This window comes from Chiloscyllium plagiosum, unplaced genomic scaffold, assembly GCF_037043375.1.
Source record: "Chiloscyllium plagiosum isolate Xiang-an unplaced genomic scaffold, Cpla_swu_hap1 HiC_scaffold_5, whole genome shotgun sequence".
NCBI classification, from domain to species: domain Eukaryota; kingdom Metazoa; phylum Chordata; class Chondrichthyes; order Orectolobiformes; family Hemiscylliidae; genus Chiloscyllium; species Chiloscyllium plagiosum.
The window spans coordinates 2,922,793-2,946,530 of record NW_028270143.1 but is presented as its reverse complement, the minus strand read 5'-3'; the positions used below and the strand labels follow the sequence as shown (position 1 = coordinate 2,946,530).

Below are 23,738 nucleotides of genomic sequence, written 5' to 3'. Positions count from 1 at the left end.
GCAGTTGATATTTATGCAACTGCTCTTTTTTTATATTCATATATATATTAATGATCTCGACAGGATATAGAAACATAAAGACATAGAAATAAGTGCAGGAGTAGGCCATTGCACCCTTTAGACCTGCATCACCATTCAATATAATCATGGTTGATCATGCAATCACAGTATCCCATTCCTGCCCTCTCCCCATAACCCTTGGGCCCTTTAGCAGCAAGGGGCATTTCCAGCTTCCTCTTAAATGTACCTAATGAACTGGCCCCAATAGCTTTCAGTGGGACAGAATTCCAAAGGTTCACAACTCAGTGAGTGAAGAAATTCTTTCTTATCTCCGTTCTGAATTGCTTACCCCTTATTCTTAGACTTGACTCCTCATCTGGACTTCCTCAATGTCAGGAACAATTTTCCCACATCTAGACTATCCAGTTCTATAAAGATTTTATATGTTTCTATTCGATTTCCCATCATTCTTCTAAATTCCAGCAAGTACAAGCCCAGTTGATTCAGTCTTTCCTCATTTGTCAATCCTGCCATTCCTGGGAATCAGTCTGGACTCCCTCAATAGCAAGAATGTCCTTCCTCAGACTAGGAGACCAAAACTGCACACAATATTCAAAAGTGTGGCCTCACCAAGGCCTTATATAACTGCAGCAAGGTTGGGAGTGTGTGGTGGTGGTAGGCAGAGAGGTGAAATAAGCTTTAAGATAGTTCTCAGGGTTTTGCTGTTCTACACATGTTACATCCGGAGATCAAAATGATCCTGAACAGTGCTCTTTTCATATACAATTTATTTGTAATGATCCTGTGAAGGACTTCAGGACATTTCATTACATGAAAAGTGCTAGATGAATACTAGTTATTATTTTTCTTGGTATAAAATAGCTGTTAATTTTTCCAACAAGAACATGTATGTCACTGTTGTACTTAACCTCTAACAATACTTATAGTTTTGAAAGAAAAGATCAGAATCTTTTTTCTATCTGAAATATTGCATGCTTGTTTTTTTTTGTTGAATTGCAAGATTGAAATATAATTGTAAATAATAAAAAGGAAATTGACTGAAATTGGAGGAAATTATTAAAGGATTAATTTAAATAAAAAAGTCTCTGAGAGTTTTACTTTGGTGCAATGTCAAACATTATCATAATATTTGATGGTCACTGAAATCTGAAATTCAGATGAAAAGCAAACCCTTATAAAAAGAGTCAGCTCATCATACTCTGAAAATCTGGTTTTCCCTGGATATAGACATCATTATTTTGAAAACTGATTGAGTTTTCAAGCAATGTTTTGCAGCAGAAAGAAAGCTATCAGAATAATGATGTTAGGTTCTCCAAGGGAATAGAAACCAGAAAATGAAGACACCAGAGTATTTCAAAGTTCATCTGGCTTCACTCGTAATGAATACATATTCCTTCAAAATATTCATCCATTTTGTAGAATTTACACAGAATTCTCTTGTAGCATCCTGAAAATGATCATGTTCTTCTTTCCATTATATGACCTATGCAAATTCTCATTCAAATTCATAATACATTTCCCAGGTCTTTTTCTCATTTTTGTTATTGTTCTTAAATTCCATTTCGTTCTTTTGAGTTGCTTTTTATGTAAAACATGTCCAGAACTCAGAAACATAATCTCCACACTGGAGGAAATTGAGTCGAGATCACTACGGTATTGGAAGTTTAATATTTCAACTGCTATGTTATAAAGCAGTGGCTTTTCAAATTGTCATGCTTTGATTTATAATTTGCCACACTGTATTTCCTAACCAATGCTTTAAGATTTGTTTTTTAGATTAGATTCCCTACAGTGTGGAAACAGGCACTTTGGCCCAACTAGTTCACACCGACCTTCCGAAGAGTAACCCACCCAGACCCATTTCCCTCTGACTAATTGACCTAACACTATGGGGCAATTTAGCATGGCCAATTCACCTGACTTGCACACCTTTGGAATGTGGGAGGAAACCGGAGCACCTGCAGGAAGCCCACGCAGACACAGGGAGAATGTGCAAACGCCACACAGACAATCACCCGAGGCTGGAATCAAACCTGGGACCCTGGTGCTGTGAGGCAGCAGTGCTAACCACTGAGCCACTGTGCCACCCCAAAGATTTGTTCTAAAAGCTTTATTTTAGTTTCAACATTACCATGAGCACAATATTCTACTTCTCAGAATATCAAATTTTAAATTTTCTGTCAACCACATACAACATAAAAATTAACAGAATGAAGAAAGAATATGATGGATTAAAATGATTTTGAGACAGCACTAAAAGATAAACTGAAGCATACACAATAGATCCCAACAGTTCCAGTGTACCCTTACCACAATTCCAGCAGAAGGTTTGAAAATTGAACTAGTATTTGAATATGTTGGATTCCTGACTTCCTTGCCAGTTTCCACATAGCTTTGGTAGGGCCTTGGTAGTGGAAGGGGGTTTCCAGGAAATTCTTACCTTCTTTGACTGGTTAGCATTGACAGGCTGGTTGCACCGCAGACTGGTGCACCAACTGAGATTGAGCATACTAGCTTGCCTATGGAGGAAACAGAGCCAACCTTAAGAAACAGAGAAACAGAGAAAATAGGAACTGGAGTAGGCCATGTGTGGGAAAAGATATGCTAACCCATGATAGGCGCACAAAAGCAAATTGGCCAAATTGTACCAGGACACCCAGAATTCCCGAGCAGCTTATGAACTGGGTCAGTCGGCACACAGACAATGGAATACGCTTTAAGCTCCCATGGACACGACGAGAGATCTCAAAGCCTTAAGGGCAGTTTCATAACCCAGCAACACCAAAGCCACACAAAGAGCAGGACAGACAGACAGGCACCACAGGACAATGGAAGCACCTCACCACTTCAGAAAAGACTTTAACACCTACCTGTGCAGATGAATGGAACCATGATACTGTCAGGATGTTGCATCGTGTGAAGGAACAGGGTATTCATCCGATAAACTGTTTTCCAGTTAGCATCCTTGCAACTAAATTACTCCATTTCTAGAAACATTGTAGTTTCCCATTTCTTAATCAGTGTCATTGTGCAGCATTACTATAAAAGTGGTCTCATCCTCAGCTCTGGGAGGAGAAATCAAATTCTCTGTGCAGACTGTCAGTTCTGTGTCAGCTGGTCTGTTTTCTCCTCCAGCGATATTGCTTGCAATAAACTATTTGTCAATTTCACTTTGAGCTGTGTTTTGTGATCTCTAACCTACTGGGCAGATTTCTCCGACACCATGCCATCCTTCGATCCTGCTCTGCTACTCACAATGATCATGGCTGGCCATCCAACTCAGTACCCTGTTCCAACTTTCTCCCATATCCTTAACCAAACCTAACCCATTCTTGAAAATTCCAGTATTTTGGCCTCAGTCACTGTTCTTTAATTGCAACTGGAATCATCATAACTTGCCAAGATTTTCTTGGCTCGCTTTGAACAAGAGTCAAGGGGGAATTGGTCTGTTCTTTCCAGGTAGGGACCTATCATGCTGATTGACATCTGGCGGTTGGATTTTGTGACTTCATGGCATGGTAGCCACCTAGACTTCTAAGTTGGTCAAACAGGCTCTCAGGAATACTGCATGATGTCCAGCCTTGTAACACCTCATTCCACTGGGGTCACCAAGGGCTAGAGGATGGCCCCTCCGCATCCGATTTCTATGCAGATTATAGCTGGGCTTTGTAACAGTGTTGCTCAGACAGAAAACCCCTGCTTGACGCTCAAAATCTCTGCTCCAATCATTTGAAGGATGCCCGAAGCTATGGGATTGACATTAGGGATCACGAAAGCTCCAGCATTGTGATAATGAAGACGTTCGTCAAACAGAACTGCACCATCAGCATTCTAGAGCACACCAGCATTGGCCAAAGCCACACACATGGGTATTCCTTGTGAATGTTGTTCAATGGATCGACATTATGGGAAGTCATCGCAAATATTGTGATGTTATTGAGGACAGAATTCCTGGTGTAATTCCAACTTCAAGTACAATTTAACATTTTGATCATTCTATGAAGTTCATCCTTTTCAATAAAATTTAAGGTTATATATAGGTGGAAGCCTTCACAACTTTTGCTAATCCTCCTTCAATCCTGCCTAAATTTCATGCCAGTATGACACCCTGGAAAGAATAGTTACCTCTCAGACTGGGTTAGAACATTTTGCAGCTCTAAAGATGGCTAACCTCTTTCCCTTCATTTTTGTAGTTGCAGCTGAAATGATATTCTCTCACACAGCTGAAGATGACAAATCAACATACATTTACAAATGTGGTAACTCATTTACAATCCACTGTCATCTATCTTGAGTGCATTTCCAGGGTTTGCCATTGAGGTGATGGCAGCTTGGCCTACAGTGGAGCCTACTGGCCTTGGAGTTTTGTTTGGAAGATGCCAGGGGAATTTGTGGCTAGAAGGCCCAGACCTACCCAGTGACCTACTTCAGATTCACACCACTTGGTTTGAATTCCCAAAGGGTTGAGATTGGCAGGTAAGGTGATGGTGGAAGGCCTGGCTACCTCTGGAGCTTGTGAGCAGAGACTTCTGGACTTGTCTATATGTGGTACCACTCTATTCTGGCTCCATGTAAGGTACAGGCATCTGGAGTGAGGCCAATTTCTCAGCCCCCACCCCCCCCCCCCCCCCACCGTTGCCTTGCTGTTGGTGTTCAGCACGAACAGGTAGTGCAGTAGAGTGCAGGTCTATGTATATATCCAGCAGGCACTGAGAGTTTGGGCCTCTGTCCCCATGAGGCAGCCTGATACTCACTTAACAGTTAGTAAAGAGAATTATTTCTTTACAGTGGTTATAGTTGTTGTGCTTGTGCAGAAAGACGTTCTCTTCTCCCAAGACCTTCTTGAAATGTTCTCATTAACATTGTCTCTCGTTTACACAGGTGCTACAGAGATCCTGCTGACACTAGCCTCTAGGTTGCTTTCAGTATGAAGGCATCATATCACTTACAGTCTAAAATCTAAATTTCACCAACACTATCCTCTGTGTACGCTGTTTACTCACTAGAGTGTAGATAACACATAACTACATGTTAGCAATGGTGAACAGACCCACAGATCAGGAGGTGGAAGCTTAGAGCCTGAAGTGCAGACCGGCGACAGTAAACCCACAAAGCCAATTACAGTTGTATGAAAGCTTGACCACTTTGCAATGCAAGAAAATAATCTTGAAGCAACGCAATTACTAATGAAAACATGAGAATTTTTAAAATCTAGATAGTAAAATAACTGTAAAATCTGAGACACCACAAATTACACAATTCGAAAGAGATCTGCAATCATGCAAGGAAGTGGTCTCAGTGTTTCCAAAGATGTTGTGAAAATTGAAAACAGGGTCAATGGGACCATGCACAAGCAGAAGCCAATTGTTTGCAATAATGTTTTGTAATCATTCACAGTGAATTGGCATAGTTGCTTGTCATATTTGCAGTAAAAATTTCAATCCTCAGAAAAGGGAGACAAAGAAGAAGCACAACAACTCCCAGCAGCCAATAAGAAGTTATCTCGAAAGAAAAATATCCCATAAGATCATAAGAATTAGGAACAGGAGTAGGCCATTCAATAGGATCATGGCTGATCCACCATTTCTCATGCCTACATTTCTACTCTTTCCCTGAAACCCTTGATTCCCCGACTGATTAAGAATCTATCTATCTAGCCTTAAATATACAAAAGGACTTCACCCTCACAATAAACTCTCAACCCTCGAGAGAAGAAATTCCTCCCCATCTCAATCTTAAACTAGCACCACTTTATTCTAAGACTATGCACTCTGGTGCTATGACAGGAAACATCCTCTCAGCATTCACCCTATGAAGGCCCTAAGAATCCAAAATATTTCAATGAGATCACCTCTCGTTCTTCTAAACTCCAGGGAGCAGGATCCTAAACTGTTTGGTCTTTGCTCATAAGACAATCCCTCTATACCAAGAATCATCCTACTCAACTTTCACTGAACTGCCTCCAATGAAATTATATCTTTCCTTAAATAAGGGGACCAAAACTGCTCACAGCACTCCAGATTGGTCTCACCAGCATCTTGTACAGTTGCAGGAAGACATCCCTACTCTTATATTGTAACCGCCTTGAAACAAGAGCCAATATTCCACTGGCCTTCCTGTTTACCTGCTACACTTGTGTGCTAGCTTTCCGTGGTTTGCATACAAATAGCTCCAAGTCCCTTTATGTTGCAGCTTTCTACAGTTTTTCTCCATTTAAATAACATTCTGATCTTTTGTTCTCCCTTCCAAAATGAACAGATTTGCATTTTCCCATATTATACTCTATTTGCCAATGTTTTATCTACTTAGCCTATCAATATATGTCTGTGAACGGTTCTTATCCTCTACACAACCTGCCTTTCCACTTACTTTTCCACCTGAAGTCCAGAGCGGAATATTCTAATATTAATATGCAGAAACTGTTAATCTGCACAAATGACTGCTGTTGGCAGCAAAAGAAACCCATTATTGAGCAATGAAACCACTCAAGAGCTTTTTCTTTAAGCCAAAATGTACAATACCAGATTATTGAGATCATAAATTCATCAAATGCTTTTGTGTTTACATTTAAACACACAAACAAGCTTAAACAGCTCAGAACTCAACAAGTATTTGCACAGTCTAGCTACTTTCAGTTAATAGTGTAGCTCTTAGCAAACAAAGAACACAACTAAACCTTGCACATTGTAAACAAAAAGCCTGCAAAGGATTTGCAAAAATCTCACACCATTAGTGTCCTGATCTACTTGGCAAAACAGAGAGGTGTTTTGATGAAGAAAATAGTCTCATTGTTCCAGAGATGTTCAGAACACCAAGATCATGGTAAATGACTAGCTAAAGAAAACTATGTGTTATAGTTAATGAGTAATGAAAGACTTGGTTTTTGAAGAAGAACCTGGAGGGTGATACAACAAAATCTTCATATGGGTCACAGCCCAAAGGCCAGATGCCATCCAAAGCAGTCATTCCGTTCACCAATGCCCCCCAAGGAAGCAACTGGAAAACACATAATTACCAGATATTCTCAAGAGAACCAAGCATGATGTTGGAGGTTAATCCCTCAAACACAAATGAGTTGTGGAGAGAGCCATGTTTAGATATTTAGGTTAAATGTTAAAAAGGATAAAAGAAATTTTAGGAGAGATGTAAAGGGAAAAAAGAAATTATATTTTATATGCAATTATTGAGAATGTGTGAAAGGAACAATGTCACAGTGATGTCAGATCAAATGGAACTGGAGCCTGTATCTGTAAGGTTCCATGTTAATGTCTTCTCATTCCATCCTTTATAGGTCATTATGTTCAATAATATGTTGTTGTTTACTCACAAGAGTATGTATCTCACATGAATATAGAGATAAGCAGGAAGGTTGATGGCGTTTCAGATTTTATGAGTGTCCAAAGATATTATCAATGTTTTTGTCAAGATGCCACATATCAGTCTGATCAGAAAAATTAAAATTTATGGATTCCGAGGGCAAATGGTTTTTGTGTGGTCTCATTGGGCTCTCAGTCACCTGTTTTTTTTTTGATATATCAATGATACAGACTCAAAGTTAAGAGGGTATGATTCAGAAGTTTGCAGATGATACAGCAGACCATAAGACATAGGAGTGGAAGTAAAGCTATTCAGTCCATCGAGTCCACTTCGCTATTTAATCATGGCTGATGGGCATTTCAACTCCACTTACCCACACTCTCCCCATAGTCCTTAATTCCTTGCGAGATCAAGAATTTATCAATCTTTGATAAATTGGCCATATGATCAATAGTAAGGAAGAAAGTTGGAGATTGTTGAAAGACATTAATGAACTGATCAGATGGGCAAAAAAACATGAAATAGAGTTCAATCCATCAAATGTAATTTAATGCATTTGGAAAGTTAATCAAGAAAGGGGAAAATGCTATACATGGTAGGATACTAATAAAGAATAGAGCACGGGGGACCTTGGGGTGCATGTGCACAGATCCACAAAGATGGATAAATAAACTAGCTATAATAATTTTAGTAAATAAGGCACAGAATTTAAGAGCAAGCAATTATGTTCAAACTGTTTAAAGCACTAGTTAAGCCATAGCTGGAGCACTGCATTACAGCAAAGATGTAACCATGGGCATGATAGTATCTAAGATGCTGGCCTTGTCCTCCTGGCCCACACCATCCTGTTTTTTTTAACAAAGGAAGATGGGAATTCAGAATAAGAAGTCTATAGCTTATCAAAGTTGCTAAGAATTTTAAGTACGGTAACAGAATTTTCCTGGAGAGAAATCCTTCAGAGTCGTAGGTATCTCTGAAGTGTTTATGCCTAGAAGCAACAACGCTTGCTCACAGCTCCAGAAGTTATAAATATAATAACTTCCACTCACCTCACCTGCTTTTGGCACACTATAATGGAGTTGACAGCCCATTGTACCACTTCTCCATTACGCCTCATCTTAAAACACATTCCTTTAAATAAGGTTTCGGTCAAATCTTTTGATACTTTCTTCTTTGACTTAGCATCCAATTTTTTATGCACTTCAGTCAAATGTGTTGAGACATGTTTCTATATTAGAGATGTGCAAATTGAACTTGCTGTTGATATTTTTAATCAAATTACAAGCCACATATATGAGTACACAGGGCCCTGTCCTTTGCAGACTGAAAAGTATGTATATGCAGTATACTTCTTGAAAGTCAATAAAACGGTGGCACAGTGGTTAGCACTGCTGCCTCACAGCGCCAGAGATCTGGGTTCAGTTCCCGCCTAGGGCGACTGTGTGTGTGGAGTTTGCACATTCTCCCCATGTCTGCGTGGGTTTCCTCCGGGTGTTCCGGTTTCCTCCCACAGTCCAAAGATGTGCAGGTTAGGTGAATTGGCCATGCTAAATTGCCCGTAGTGTTAGGTGAAGGGGTAAATGTAGGAGAATGGGTCTGGGTGGGTTGCTCTTCGGAGGGTCAGTGTGGACTTGTTGGGCCGAAGGGCCTGTTTCCACACTGTAAGAAATCTAATCTAAAAAAGAAGCAGGCGCACCCTATCTACGTTAGTGGAACTGAGATGAAGATGGTCGAGAACGTCAAGTTCCTAAGAGTGATAATAACCAACAATCTGTCCTGGACCACCCACATTTATGCAACTGTCAAGAACGCACAACAACACTTCTACTTCATCAGGAGGCTAAGGAAATTCAGCATGTCCATAAGGGCCCTCACCAACATTTACAGATTCTCCACGGAAGACATTCTACCTGGATGCATCACTGGCTTGGTATGGCAACTGTTCTGCCCAGGACCGTACGAAACTACAGAAAGTCGTGAACACAGCCCAGACCATCACACAAGCCAACTGTCCATCCATTGATTCCATTTACACTTCTTGTTGTCATGGAAAGGCAGGCAACATCATCTTTGTAATCTTTTCTGACCACTTCCATCAGGCAGAAAATCCAAAGCTTAAACACACGTACCAATATGTACAATAACAGCTTCTTCCCCGCTGTTATTAGACTTATGAATGGACCTCTCAAATTTCAAATCTAATGTTGATCTTGTTTTTTTGTGTAGCTATATCATTGTCTTCCTCACTCTGTTCAGTCATCCTATGATATTTATATGATGGGACCTGCCTGTACTGCACGCAAAACAAAACTTTTCACTGTATCTAGGTACATGTGGCAGTAATAAATCAATTCAAACAGATGACAACCATTTGCTGGTTCATTTTGCATGGCAAAGCCCTGACCTAACACAGTCAACTTGACAGGTTTAAAATATAAACAAAGTCTGGTAATTAACAGTCCATCAGCATTAATGGGTATACTCTCAATGCCAATGCCTTTACTGATTAATGTCCACTTGCCAACAAATCAGTACTGTCCTCTCCTACATTATACACAGGAACCTCAATTATCTGACATTCGATTATCCGAATATCGGATTATCCGGCAAGATCACAAGGTCCCAATGCTTGGCTAAACTGTGTTATCCAGCATTCGATTATCTGGAATTCAGTTAACTGAACAAAATACTCAGCCACTCGTGTCCTTCAGATAATTGAGGTTCCTCTGTAAGTGTTGAATTGACATTCTTGTGAAATGTCCTGATGAATGTAAGATGAAAAGCTTCATTAAAATGTGCAATTTTTTAGCATTACTCAAGTTCTCTGCTGTCAAATGACTGAATGTTAATCGGACCGGTTAAGAACTGAAAAAGACTCACAAAAGCTAAGGCAACCTTTCATCTATTGACAAGCCAGAGAAAAGTCCTGGTGAATATTTTTAGTAGAAATCATTCCCATCACGTTGCCCTTATTCTCTCAGTCTCTCTACCACTCAATATTGGGTGAAAATTGAATACATTTCATTCTCTTATGCTCCCCCCAATTTATCACATTGCCTTACCAACTTTCTTTAAAATCATTCAACAGTTCTCATGAAATTTATCAAACAATTGCTCCTCTGTGTCTGAAGTATTTAAGAGGTGCTTCAATTCAGATTGATAAAGTGATAAAACAAAAAATTTCATTGAATTTATCATTCAGAGGTTTGAGGTACTACTGGCAGCAATTACCACATGAGGATACTACATTAGGTAAATTACTATGAATGTGACAAATTTATAGAAAGTTAATCTGTCCATTATTTTCATATGGCTACTGCTAAAGTGCCTGCAAGATGATTCCTGCAATGTATTAAATCAACAAATACAAGCCTTTTTTCATACTTCAGCCTTTTCTCATACTGCCATACAGTCAGGCCACAACCTTTGCCTGTGTATGTAACCTAGCATTGTTTATCAGCCATTAATAGAGTTTTAAGTTTCAGTCTATTCAAAGCATGCATGATATACAAAGTAGACGTTACAGTCATTATGAATTTTTTTTAAAAAATTGACATGCTATAAATATTGTACTTAATACAAAAAACATGAAAACGATTGTGGCGTGTTTATCAACGTGAATTTGTTACATACATACCTTTAAGCTGGCTGACATCTAGTTATAGGAGAAAGTGAGGACTGCAGATGCTGGAGTTCAGAGCTGAAAATGTGTTGCCCTCATTCCTGAAGAAGGACTCATGCCCGAAACGTCGATTCTCCTGCTCCTCGGATGCTGCCTGACCTGCTGCGCTTTTCCAGCAACACATTTTCAGAGCTGACATCTAGTTATGTCCAGATACAATGTTATGACCAGAATTACAGGTACTAACTGACACTAATTTGCCAGTCAAACATTTAATAAAAGTTGTTAGTTCCCATACAAGCAACTCTGGCCTAGCCAAGGAGAATAAGATTGGGAGTTGGCTCTAAATCAAGGGAACCTTCTCACAATTATTAGATTATGAAAAGAATGAATATTAAAGTGCCCTTTTGAGTGAGATGCTTAAATCAATAGTAGAAAGAGGCTAAACGCAGAATATAGGCAGCTTAGCACATTTACATATTTCTGAATGATATATACCAGATTGCATCAAAAAGTTTCATTAATTATCAGACTGCAGCACCCCTAACACTTAAGGGGAACCATTAACCCTGATATGGACAAGCTTGTTATTCCCACTCTGGAGTAGAGTGGTGCTGGAAAAGCACAGCAGTTCAGGCAGCATCCGAGGAGCAGGCAAATCGACGTTTTGGGCAAAAACCCTTCGTCAGGAATACAGGCAGAGTGCCTGAAGGGTGGAGAGCTCCTCATTTCCCCTCCCCCCACCTTTTCTCAGTCCCAACCCTCAGACTCAGCATCGCCTTCTTGACCTGCAATCTTCTTCCCGACCTCTCCGCCCCCACCCCCTCTCCGGCCTATCACCCTCACCTTAACCTCCTTCCACCTATCGCATTCCCAACGCCCCTCCCCCAAGTCCCTCCTCCCTACCTTTTATCTTAGCCTGCTTGGCACACCCTCCTCATTCCTGAAGAAGGGCTTATGCCCGAAACGTCGATTCTCCTTCTCCTTTGATGCTGCCTGACCTGCTGCGCTTTTCCAGCAATAGATGTTTAAGCTTACGTATCCATACCGAGGTATTTTTGTACCCTAAGATGGCATTGCAATGCGCTGACTGTAAACTTTTCACTGTAAACTTTGAGTACATGTGACAATAAAGCGAATTCAATTCAATTCAACTCAATTTAATTCCCTTCATGACAACTGGTCTCAAGTTGTCACTGTTGATGTCTCTGATGTGCCTTCTTCATGTATTCTCCAGACTGTTCAATGTCACGCCACTCTTGCACAAGATCCTCATAGTTCTGAGCTCATTTGTCTAAAGGTCATGTAAACAGAAGACATCTGCTCCTTTTTTCAGTCTTACTTTATCCTTTTTTCAACCATACAGGCCAAATAACTTTTAGCATCAGCCATTTGCCTAGTCAGCACTCTAGCTTTACTTCTTCTTTGCATTGTAAGTTGATCTTATGTAAAGTCAGCATATTTAATCATCATGCTCTGGCGCTTCGACTGTTAGCCATAACCATAGGGCTACAATTACCCACAAGATCACAGCCCTTCCTTTTCATTCATTGAGAATTTAGTGAGTTAGGCCTCAAATATTGGCCATGTCACCCTGCACAGGCAGTCAATAAGTCCATAATATTTAATACAGCTAAAATCTGATAATACAGTAATATCTTCCAACAATCACATATGTTCCCATTCAGACGTTTAAAGTGCAAAGAGACTTGAGAGTTCTAGTCCAGGATTCTCTCAAGGTAAACTTGCAGGTTGAGTCAGTATTTAGGAAGATAATGTCATTTATTTTGGGAGGACTTAAATATAAAATTAGGGATGTATTTTTGAGGCTCTACAAGGCTCTGGTCAGATGTCATTTGGAGTATTGTGCACAGTTTTGGGCCCTATATCTCTGGAGGGATGTGCTGGCTCTGCAAGGTGTTCAGAGGATGTTCATGGGAATGGTCCCAGGAATGAAAAGCTTAACAGATGAGGAACGTTTAAGAACTCTGGGTTTATACTCAATGGAATTTAGAAGGATGAGGGGGGATCTAATTGAAACATACAGCATACTGTATGTTGGGACATAGTAGATGTTGGGAAGAGGTTTCCATTGGTAGGAGAGACTAAGACCCAAGGGCATAGCCTTAGAGGAAAGGAAAAGCCTTTCAGAACAGAGATAAGGAGAAACTTCTTCAGCCAGAGAGTGGTGAATCTATAGATTCCATTGCCACATAAGGCTGTGGGGGCCAGGTCATTGAATATATTTAAGTTAGAGATAGATAGGTTGTTGAGTATCAAGGGGATCAAGGATTACAGGGAAAAAGTGGGAGAATGGCGTTGAGAAACTTATCAGTCATGTTTGAATGGTGCAGCAGAGTCGGTGGTCTGAATTGCCAAATTGTTGCTCTTATGCCTTATAGTCTTATGGTCTTATAACTACATTCCATGTGGAATTATTTTGTTATATAGTTTTCCGAATCATGCCCTTTAGTGTTCGGTTCATTCTTTCCACTAGTTTTACAGGTTAAGCCATGTAAAACTTCAGATTTATTCTCAACAAAATCATTATATTTTACATGACTTGGGTAGTAAACTGGATGCCTTGATCAGACAGAATGATGTGTGGGAGTCCCCACCTAGTGAATACTTGCCATACCAACATCAGTCATTATGCTAGTGGGAAACGTGTCAGCTCATTTAAAAAGGTATCAATGACCACCAGGATATCTTCATATTCCCCTTTGCATGGTGGTAGAGGTCCGATATAGTCTATTTGCAAATTTGTCCAGGGTCCATTTACTGATCTTGTGTGTCTTAATTCGCCTTTGTTAGTGTAATGATTTGTGTTACTCTACGCACATAGCAAACAATTGTTCACATAATGTTTCAGATAGTTTCCTGCATTGCCCCATCAATATAGCCTTCTAATTTGCTCAAGTGGTTGTTTTCACTCCTTGGTGATCCAAGGTATCATAGTGTTGATATATTATTTGGCTATGGTTTGGGTTCAATCATATACCATCCATCCTTAAAGACAAGTCCAGCTTTGAGTTGTATATTATTCTTCCACGTTGCAAAATGCAGGGTATATTCCCTCTGAGATATGTTTTAAGTAAGTTTCAATGCCTTGGATTAGTATGAGATCAGACCCAAAGTCTGATCGAAGGTGATGGCATTTACTGTATCACCTATTGGGGGTTGACATGGTTCCCCCTCTCAGGCACCTTGTTTTGTTAATTCATCCAATTGTATGTTCTAAGAGGGGCACAGATGGCAGGGGCCCCCTGTCCACTGACAAGAATCGTCTTGTTTCCTATGGTGGCAGGAACTTAGTCAGACTGCTGCATACGTACATACTGTCTCAATAGATATCTACTGGTGGGGGGGATCTTTGTCAGCATGGTTAACCACATATACTGCTACTACTAGCTCTGCAGCCTAAGCACTCATTGCAACTGGCATTTTTAAAGCTATTTCTGCCACGACTTTGCTTGAGTGTTCTTTGTGTAGCTACCACACCCTGCTTTTCTACTTCTGTCCTCCACTGCAGAAGGTCCAGCAACAAAACATTTTAGGTGTTTTATGGTTTCAACAATTTCATCCCTTTGCCAGACGTTTGCCTAGGTTTCCATCCACCTTTTTGTTTTGGCACGAATGATTGCTTGTGATCATACGCTACCACTATCTGACATTCATGTGGCTTGCCACAAGAGTTGAGATTATCATGGAGAAAAGTGGGCACTCTGTTTAACTGCAATATCTCAACCTTGTAACATTACAGTCCAATAAGCTGTGCTACTTTGGCTAACAGTACCATCCTTGAACTGCCTGTCCAATATTATTTAGATGGGTGTGCATTCTGTCAGGACTGTTGGAGGACTTAAGCTAATTATAAATGTAAAATGCTGTACTGCCCAAAAGACTGCTGTGGGGTGCCACTCATATGCTGGAAATCCCCACTCTACATGGGTTAAGAGCCAAGTGGCATTGGCATCTGGACCAAGTGCTCCAGGAAAATGACTGCTGAGATAGTTGAGTCTATTGCAGTGACGTCCAGATCAAAGGGGAGTTCTAGGTCTGGCACCTACAGGGCCAGAGCTTTGGCCAGCGCTTGTTTTAATTCTGAAACACCTGAATGTGCTGCTCGGTTCACTGTCACAGGACATTCTTTTTCAGATCAGATTGCAGAGAGACTTTGATGGAAAAATCATCAATATAGTTCCATCAGTATCCCATTAGTCCTGGAAAGGATTGAAGGGCTGTCACGTCCCTTGGGACAGCTCATTGTAATTTTGACTGAGTATGTTTCCTCTCAATTTCTCACTTACTGTGGATTACTATAGTTCCTAAATGCATAACTTGAGGCTTCAAGATTTTTTAGAATCAACCTCTAATCCTAAGAAAGTGAGGTGAGCTAATAGTTCACAAAGGAATTGGAGATGTTCTTTCCTAGTGTTAGTCGAAGGAGCAGATCATTAACTTATTGGCTCAGACATTTAGGCTGTGAGACCTTTCGCTAGTCACTGGTGGAAAATGGAAGGGGTATTGTGGAACCTTTGAGGTAAACAAGTCCACGTGTACAGTTGCCCCTGGAATATGAAAGCAAATTTATATTGGCACTCTTGTTTCATGGGAATTGATCAGAAAATATGCTAATATCTCAGTTGGCAAAGCATTTTGCTTGTGGGGCTTTTTTCATCATAGTCTCTGGACTAGTTACCACCACTGGTACAATTAGTGGAGCGGTTTTATTTAATTCCCAGTAATCAATTGTTAATTGCCAAGAGCCATTAGATTAAATTCCTTACAGTGCAGAAACAGGCCCTTTGGCCCAACCAGCCCAACCATGTGGGCGGCATGGTGGCACAGTGGTTAGCACTGCTGCCTCACAGCGCCAGAGACCCGGGTTCAATTCCCGCCTCAAGCGACTGACTGTGTGGAGTTTGCACGTTCTCCCCGTGTCTGCGTGGGTTTCCTCCGGGTCCTCCGGTTTCCTCCCATAGTCCAAAGATGTGCAGGGCCAGGTGAATTGGCTATACTAAATTGCCTGTAGTGTTAGGTAAGGGGTAAAGGTAGGGGTATGGGTGGGTTTCGCTTCGGCGCGTCGGTGTGGACTTGTTGGCCCGAAGGGCCTGTTTCCACACTGTAAGTAATCTAATCTAATCTAATCTAATCTATCTAATCTAATCTAGTCTAGTCCACACTGACCCTCAGAAGAGTAACCCACCCAGACCCATTCCCCTACATTTACCCCTGACTAATGCACCTAACACCATGGGCAATTTAGCATGGCCAATTCACCTGACCTGCACATCTTTGAACTGTGGGAGGAAACCGGAGCACCCGGAGGAAACCCACGCAGACACGGGGAGAATGTGCAAACTCCACACAGACAGTCACCCAAGGCTGGAATTGAACCTGGGACTCTGGTGCTGTGAGGCAGCAGTGCTAACCATTGAGCCACCATGCCACTCCTGGGCTTTTTAATTAGCCAAATAGGTTAATTTTTTTGTCAACTCCACCAGGTATTATACTCCTTGTTATAATAAGCTTTGATTACCTTCCAAATTTCACTTTTGTCTTGTTTGAGAAAATGATGTTGTTTTTGTGGTCAAGAGTCAGCATCGTGAGTCAGATCCACTTCACCCCTTATTTGGTTACAATCATGTTTATGCATTGCAAATGCTGATATGTGTTTGGCAATGATTTCTTGTGCATTTACATCATCGGACATGTCTGTGGGTTTAACTTAGGATTTCTCAGTTGATGTGGATCTCAGTTGAAACCTTCATTGGTACCTCACCCATTTTGCCCATCTGCCAAATATAAGAATTCATGGGGTTAAATGACAGGTAATATTTCATTATTAAACCAAAGCTACAGTTGTGCTCCACTTCTGGGTAGACATTATCCGAATGTTGCAAACCAAATCTCCCAATATAAATACTAACAAGTCAGTTTCTGATCCTTCTTATGAGTGGCAAGTAAAACTACTCAAATTAATAGTCTGTCTAGTGAATCATGATGAATCTATTCTTTTGGACGTGTTAAGGGTAGTGCGGGAACCCTCCCTATATCCCACAAAAACTTAATGGGGCAGCCTCCTATCTTGTCTTCCACTAGAGGTCATCCAACAGCATCCCATTTGGTGCCATACACCCACATTGAAGAGGCTTGATACCATTATGCCCACAGACCTGGGTCTGGGAGCTGAAAGCACAGGACACATTTCTGTTTTCCTGATTGGGTCTTTCAGCTGCAAATATCTGTGTTCTTTTGACTTGACCCCTGCCATTTCAAGCATATGCAGGGCACAGGGAACATTCTCCAGCATAATGGCCCAGACAACCACAATTATTCCATTTGGCTTGCTGTCTGGGGTCCACCTGTTGTTGCACCCAGTCACCTACCCATGGTTGGCCCAAAAGTGTGGTGGAATCCAAAGTTTAATATTTCGTCATTCTCTCCCTTTCATTCCATTTCTCCTCGCCAGACCTGAACTCAGGCTTTTAACTGGGCTCAATGGCCCTCTTTTGGTTTTTTGATTTCTCAATTTTCTGAACCTCCTTTTCTCAGGCTCCTACCTAAAACTCTTGCCTGTGTGTGTGTGGTGTCTGTGGGATTGAAATTTGCACACGCTTTCCTACCTCCTTCAGTGGTGTGTGACATCAGGGCCCTTGTCCCATTGGCAAGATGATGGTCACCCAAGTTCAACCCCAAGAAAAGGTCCACAATTTCCCACTGTGCTCTGGAGCTTCACCTGTTAGCCAAAGGGCCATAGTTACCTAGAGGATCACAATAAGAAATTAGCTGTTTTAAGTATTAGAGATAAAATACTGAAGATTATCAACTGAGTCTATCCTCCATCTAGGATTGTATTCTAAGATGTGATCCTGCCTGAAATTGGGTGGAATAGTCATAGGAATGAGGGAAAGATTTAATGGTTCAAGGTCTAACTGCTTGATCTGTCTTTCTTTAGAGTCTAGAGATTTAGATTTAGATTACTTACAGTGTGGAAACAGGCCCTTCGGCCAAAGATCAACCCACCCAGACCCATACATTTACCCCTTCACTTAACTCTACAGGCAATTTAGCATGGCCAATTCACCAGCTTGCACATTTTTGGACTATAGGAAACCGGAGCACCCAGACATGGGGAGAATGTGCAAACTCCACACAGACAGTTGCCTGAGGCGGGAATTGAACCCAGGTCTCTGGTGCTGTGAGGCAGCAGTGCTAACCACTGTGCCACCGTGCCGCCCGATTAGAGCCCTAGAGTCATACAGTCAGACAGTACAAAAGAGGTCTTTCGGCCCATTGAGTCTACACTGACAAAAAAAATGTATCACCTATCTGCACTTTACAGCATTTGGCCTATGGCCTTGAATGTTATGACATTTCAAGTGTGCATCCAAGTACTTTTTAAAGGTTGTGAGGCTTTCTGCCTTACTACCCTTTCAAGAAGTGTACTTCAGATTCCCATCACCATCCTTGTGAAAACATTATTCCTCAAATCCCCTCTAAACCTCTTGGCTTTTCAACTTAAAATTAATGCCTGTTGTTAATGCCCCCTCAACTAAGCAAAATAGCTGCTTCCTGTCCACGTCATTTATCATCTTATACATCTTTATCAAGTCTCCCTTCAGCTTTCTCTGCTCTAAAGAAACCAACCTGAGCTTATCCAGCCTCTCTTTATGACTAAACTGCTCCAAACCAAGCAACATTCTGGTGAATTTACTCAGCATCCCTTCCAGTGCAATCACATTCTTCCTATAGTGTGGGGAACAGAAATGCACACAGTATTCCAGCAGTGGCCTAACCAAAATCCTGTACAGCTCCAGCATACCCTCCTGCTCTTATAATCTATGCCATGACTTATAAAGCCAAGTATATGATACTCCTTCTTTACTATCCTCTTAACCTGTGCTACCACTTTCAGGGATCTGTTGACAAGCACTCCAAGATCCCTCTGTTCCTCTGGGCTTCCTAGTGTCCTGCCATTTATTGAGTCCTCTCTCGTCATGTTTAATTCTTCAAAACTGCATCACCTCACAATTTTCAGGGATTAAATTCCATCTCCCACTGATTAGCCTTCCTGAAGAACATCTGACCATTCATTACCCACCTGGTGAATCCAGAAGTTGGGGTTCATGGAGGGATGATGGGTAGTATGGACAGGGAATAAAGTTCGTCTAGTTCCCTCCTGTCTCCAACTCATTTACTAGATAATCAAACATCAATCATGCAATCGTGACCCAAGATGGTTTAAACAAAATCAGGAGGAAAAACTGGTCACCACACATTTTGCTGAGACAAAGGTGAAAAGGATAATAAGATATTTTCCGAAAGAATGAAATGAATATATAAACATGTGACAATATGTCGACAGGCTGGCTAGAGGGGATATGACAACAATGTCCAATACCTCTCCAACTCCTACCCGACAGAGTGATGAAATCGTGGAAAAAAATGCACAATTACTCATTCAAGACATAACAATAAGAAATTATTTTAGAGCTATTCAGTCTGAGATACCCCATTCAGTCTTAGGACAATGTACCAATGAGGCCAAAGAAATGATCGATGCACTTTTCCTAGAGAAGGAGATGGTTCTGACAAATGTGGCAAACTTAAAAGAAAGAAGAGCTTTCCTAAGAGGTACACTCTGCTGCATTCCTGATAAGAGTGAGATTGATGAAGTAGATTAAGTCAAATTATAGAGTCATAGAGATGTACAGCACAGGAACAGACCCTTCAGTCCAACTCGACCATGCCAACCAGATACCCAACCTAATCTAGTCTTATTTGCCAGCACTTGGCTCATATCACTCTAAACCCTCCCAATTAACTTATCCATTCAGATGCCTTTTAAATGCTGTAATTGCACCAGCTTCCACCACTTGTTCTAGCAGCTCATTCCATACATGCACCACCTATTTTGTGAAAAGGTTGCCCCTTAGGTCTCTTTTATATCTTTCCCCTCTCATCCTAAACCTATGTCGTCTAGTTCTGGACTTCCCCATCCCAGGGAAAGATCTTGTCTATTTACCCTATCCATGCCATTCATGATTTTATAAGCCTCTATAAGGTTGCCCCATAGCCTCCGATGCTCCAGAGAAAACGGCCCTAGCCTATTCAGCCTCCCCCTACAGCTCAAATGCTCCAGCCCTGGCAACATCCTTGTAAGTCTTTTCTGAACCCTTTCAAGTTTCACAACATCTTTGCAATGGGAAGGAGACCAGAATTGCATGCAATACTCCTAAAGTGGCCCAACCAATGTCCTTACAGCCACAACATGACCTCCCAATTCCTATTCTCAATGCTCTTACCAATAAAGGAAAGCATACCAAACACCTTCTTCACTATTGTATCTATCTGCGACTCTACTTTCAAGGAGCTATGAACCTGCACTCCAAGGTCTCTTTGTTCAGCAACACTCCCTAGGACCTTACCATTAAGTGTATATATCCTACTCTGATTTGTTTTTTCCAAAATGCAACACCGTGCATTTATCTAAATTAAACTCCGTTTGCCACTCCTCAGCCCATTGGCCCAAGGTACAAGATCCCGTTGTACTCTGAGACAACCTTCTTCGCTGTCCACTACACCTCCAATTTTGGTGTCATCTGCAAACTTACTAACTTTATTAGTTAAGATGCAATAGATTAATTAATTTGTTGATTTTATAAATATCACCAATAAAATCAAGCAAGTCTGCAGGGTATTCTGGTCTCATTCACCTCAGATAAAATGTAGGGGGAGCCGAGCCATAAACTGAGCAGTTGCCCTGCAGCAACTCAATGCTAGGAACTGTGATTATTGCTTTAAGGTGAGAGTAGGGACGTATGAGGTTTTATCACAGCACAGTATACCAAACAATTACTGAAAGATGTTCATTTTCACACACTTAGACAAATATAATCAGATAAAAGCATAAGCACAAAAATAGCGGTAGTAGTAGACAATGTTTACCATCAAGCCTGCTCCACCAGTCAACATGATCTTGACTGATCTCTGTCATCAACTCCATTGTCCCATCCTCTCTCCATATTCCTTGATTCCCAAAGAGAGCAAACTCTATCCTGTTAGCCGTAAACCCTCATCTATGCCTCTCAGAGAATCATGCAGTATAGAAAAGGCTCTTCAGTCCAACTACCTATGTGAGTCTCACTTGGCCACACTAGGCCAATAGCCTTGAATGTTCTGAAACCTCAAATGTTTATCCAAGGTACCTTTGAAAGGTTACCTGCCCCAACTACCCTCCCAGACAGTGCATTTTAAATTCTTCAAATCTTCTGTAAACTTCTTTCATTTTAAAGATGAGCCCACTTGTTCTTGATCCTTTGTTTAAGGTCCTTTGTTACCTCTAACCTTGATTACTCCAACATACTTATGACTGATCTCTCATATTCTATGTCTGTAAACTTGAGGTTACCCAAAACTTCTTATATCTAAACTTAAAAATAGATCTTGTTCCCTACCATCACTGTGTTCACTGACATACATCACCACCCAATCAAGCAACACCTTAACATTAAAATTCTCATTTTTGCTTGCAAATCCTTGCTCTTGCCTATTTCTGTAATCTCTTCCAGTCCCACAGCCCTCTAAGCAATTTTCAAATTCTGGCCTCTTTTGCATTAATTTCCAATTATAATTACTGCACCATTGCTGGCCAAGTCTTCATTGCCTAGATAGTAATGATTTGAAATTCTCTCTCTTCACTTCTCCACCTCTTTAACTCACTCTTCTCCTTTAAAACACTTCTAAAGACTTTGCTTTTTGAAAAAGCTCTTGATCATGTGATGTGCCTTATGCCCTGTAATTTGTTTTATAATGGTCCTGTGGAGTGTCTTGGCACATTTAATTACATTAAAGGCACTACATAAATGTAACTTGTTGTTGTTAACCATATTCAACATTGGAGCATCCACAACCCTCTGGGGTATAGGATTCCACATGTTCGTAACACTTTGAATGAAGACATTTCTCCTGATCCTCTCTCAGTCGTATCATTGTCATGAGACTATGTACCATGTTGTAGATCTGCAAGCAGAACAAAACAACCTTTTGGGGTTTCCCTTATCAATAGACCACAAGATTCTGGGTAATCCAAGATGGAGGACGGGAAAACTTTCTGACTGTAACAGCTGCTCCATTTTTGAGGTATTTTAGGTGCTGGAGGTGACTTCCTCAAATTCCAGGAGCTGCAAATACTGTTTCATATGCTGTTTCATATGCTGTTTCATTGTTTTGGAACTTTGGAAAAAAACTGTCAAAACAACAGCAGTTTTAAAAGGGAGAAGAACAGACAAAGGAAGCACATAGTGAGGTCAGTGCAGGAGAGAGAGAGAGAGAGAGAAACTGACCACTGCCTTTGGTGTTTTTGAATTCATGTATTGCTGGACATTGGAGTGCATCTGGGAAAATTAACATACAGTGAAATTCACAACTGATCTTGGTGGAACTGTTGGGCGAAGTTCACAGCACAGAATCAGATAAGTTAATTGTTGTTTTAAGTGTGTTCAACAGAAAGTCTGCAGTAGTGAGTAGAGTGGGTTCTTATATGTTTTTGAAGATATGTCTCTTGATTAAACTTAAAATATAAGCCATAACTATTAATTTAACCTGGGGCAGTGTTTGTAGAGGAATAAGACGGTGTTATTTTCTGGGTCTGTAGATTGTAGATTGTGAAGGAACAAAAATGGCCTTTAGTAGAGTGATATTCTTGTCAGATGCGGGAGTTTAAAGAGCATTTAAGGGTTACTGCGGATTATATTTGCCATAAATGCTGTTGGTTGCGAATCTTATCAGATTGAATGGGTGGGTTGGAGACACAGTTAGAAACAATGAGGAATTCGCAACAGCAACAGTATGTAATGGATGGCAGTTATAGGAAGGGGGGGAAAGTCACAGATACAGTCACATAGATTGGTTAACTCCAGGAAAGGTAAGAGAGGTAGGCAGCTGGTGCAGGAGCCTTTTGTGGATATACCCATTTCAAACAGGTATGTTGTTTTGGAAAATGTTAGGGGTTGATGAATTCTCAGGGGAAAGTAGCACAAACAGCCAAGTTTCTGGTATTGAGACTGGCGCTAATGCAATGTCAGGTTCCAAGAGATCAATTGTGTTAGGGGATTCTCTAGTCCGAGGTACAGACAGACGTTTCTGTGGCCAGCAGTGAAAAAGCAGAATGGTGTGTTGCTTCCCTGGTGCCAGGATCAAGGATATCTCAGAGAGGGTGCAGAATGTTCTCAAGGGGGAGAAGAGCCAGCAGGAGGTCATTGTCCACATTGTAACCAACGACATAGGAAGGGAAAAGGTTGAGATTCTGGAGAGAGAATACAGAAAGTTAGGCAGAAAATTAAAAAGGAGGTCCTCGAGAGTAGTAATATCTTGATTACTCCCAGTGCTACAAGCTAGTGAGGGTAGGAATAGGAGGATAGAGCAGATGAATGCCTGGCTGAGAAGCTGGAGTATGGGAGAAAGATTCACATTTTTGGATCATAGGAATCTCTTTTGGGGTAGAAGTGACCTGCACAAGAAGGACGGATTGCACCTAAATTGGAAGAGGATTAATATACTGGCAGGGAGATTTTCTAGAGCTGCTCAGGAGGATTTAAACTAGCAAGGTGGTGGGACCCAGGGAGATAGTGAGGAAAGAGATCAATCTGAGACAGGTACAGTTGAGAACAGAAGCGAGTCAAACAGTCAGGGCAGGCATGGACAAGGTTGGACGAATAAATTAAATTGTATTTATTTCAATGCAAGGGGCCTAACAGGGAAGGCAGATCAA

The 23,738-nt window shown here is 41.0% G+C and overlaps 1 long non-coding RNA gene across 1 annotated transcript in view; it reads right to left on the bottom strand.

Moving 5' to 3' along the window:
- Nucleotides 1-23,738, bottom strand: part of LOC122549667 (uncharacterized) — a 178,705-nt gene that overhangs the window by 58,461 nt on the left and 96,506 nt on the right. The window contains exons 5-7 of the long non-coding RNA XR_006311632.2: nucleotides 17,590-17,727; nucleotides 16,503-16,758; nucleotides 10,976-11,159 (exon numbers count right to left, since the gene is read on the bottom strand). This is a non-coding gene — a long non-coding RNA (uncharacterized LOC122549667). The remainder of the gene's footprint in view (nucleotides 1-10,975; nucleotides 11,160-16,502; nucleotides 16,759-17,589; nucleotides 17,728-23,738) is intronic.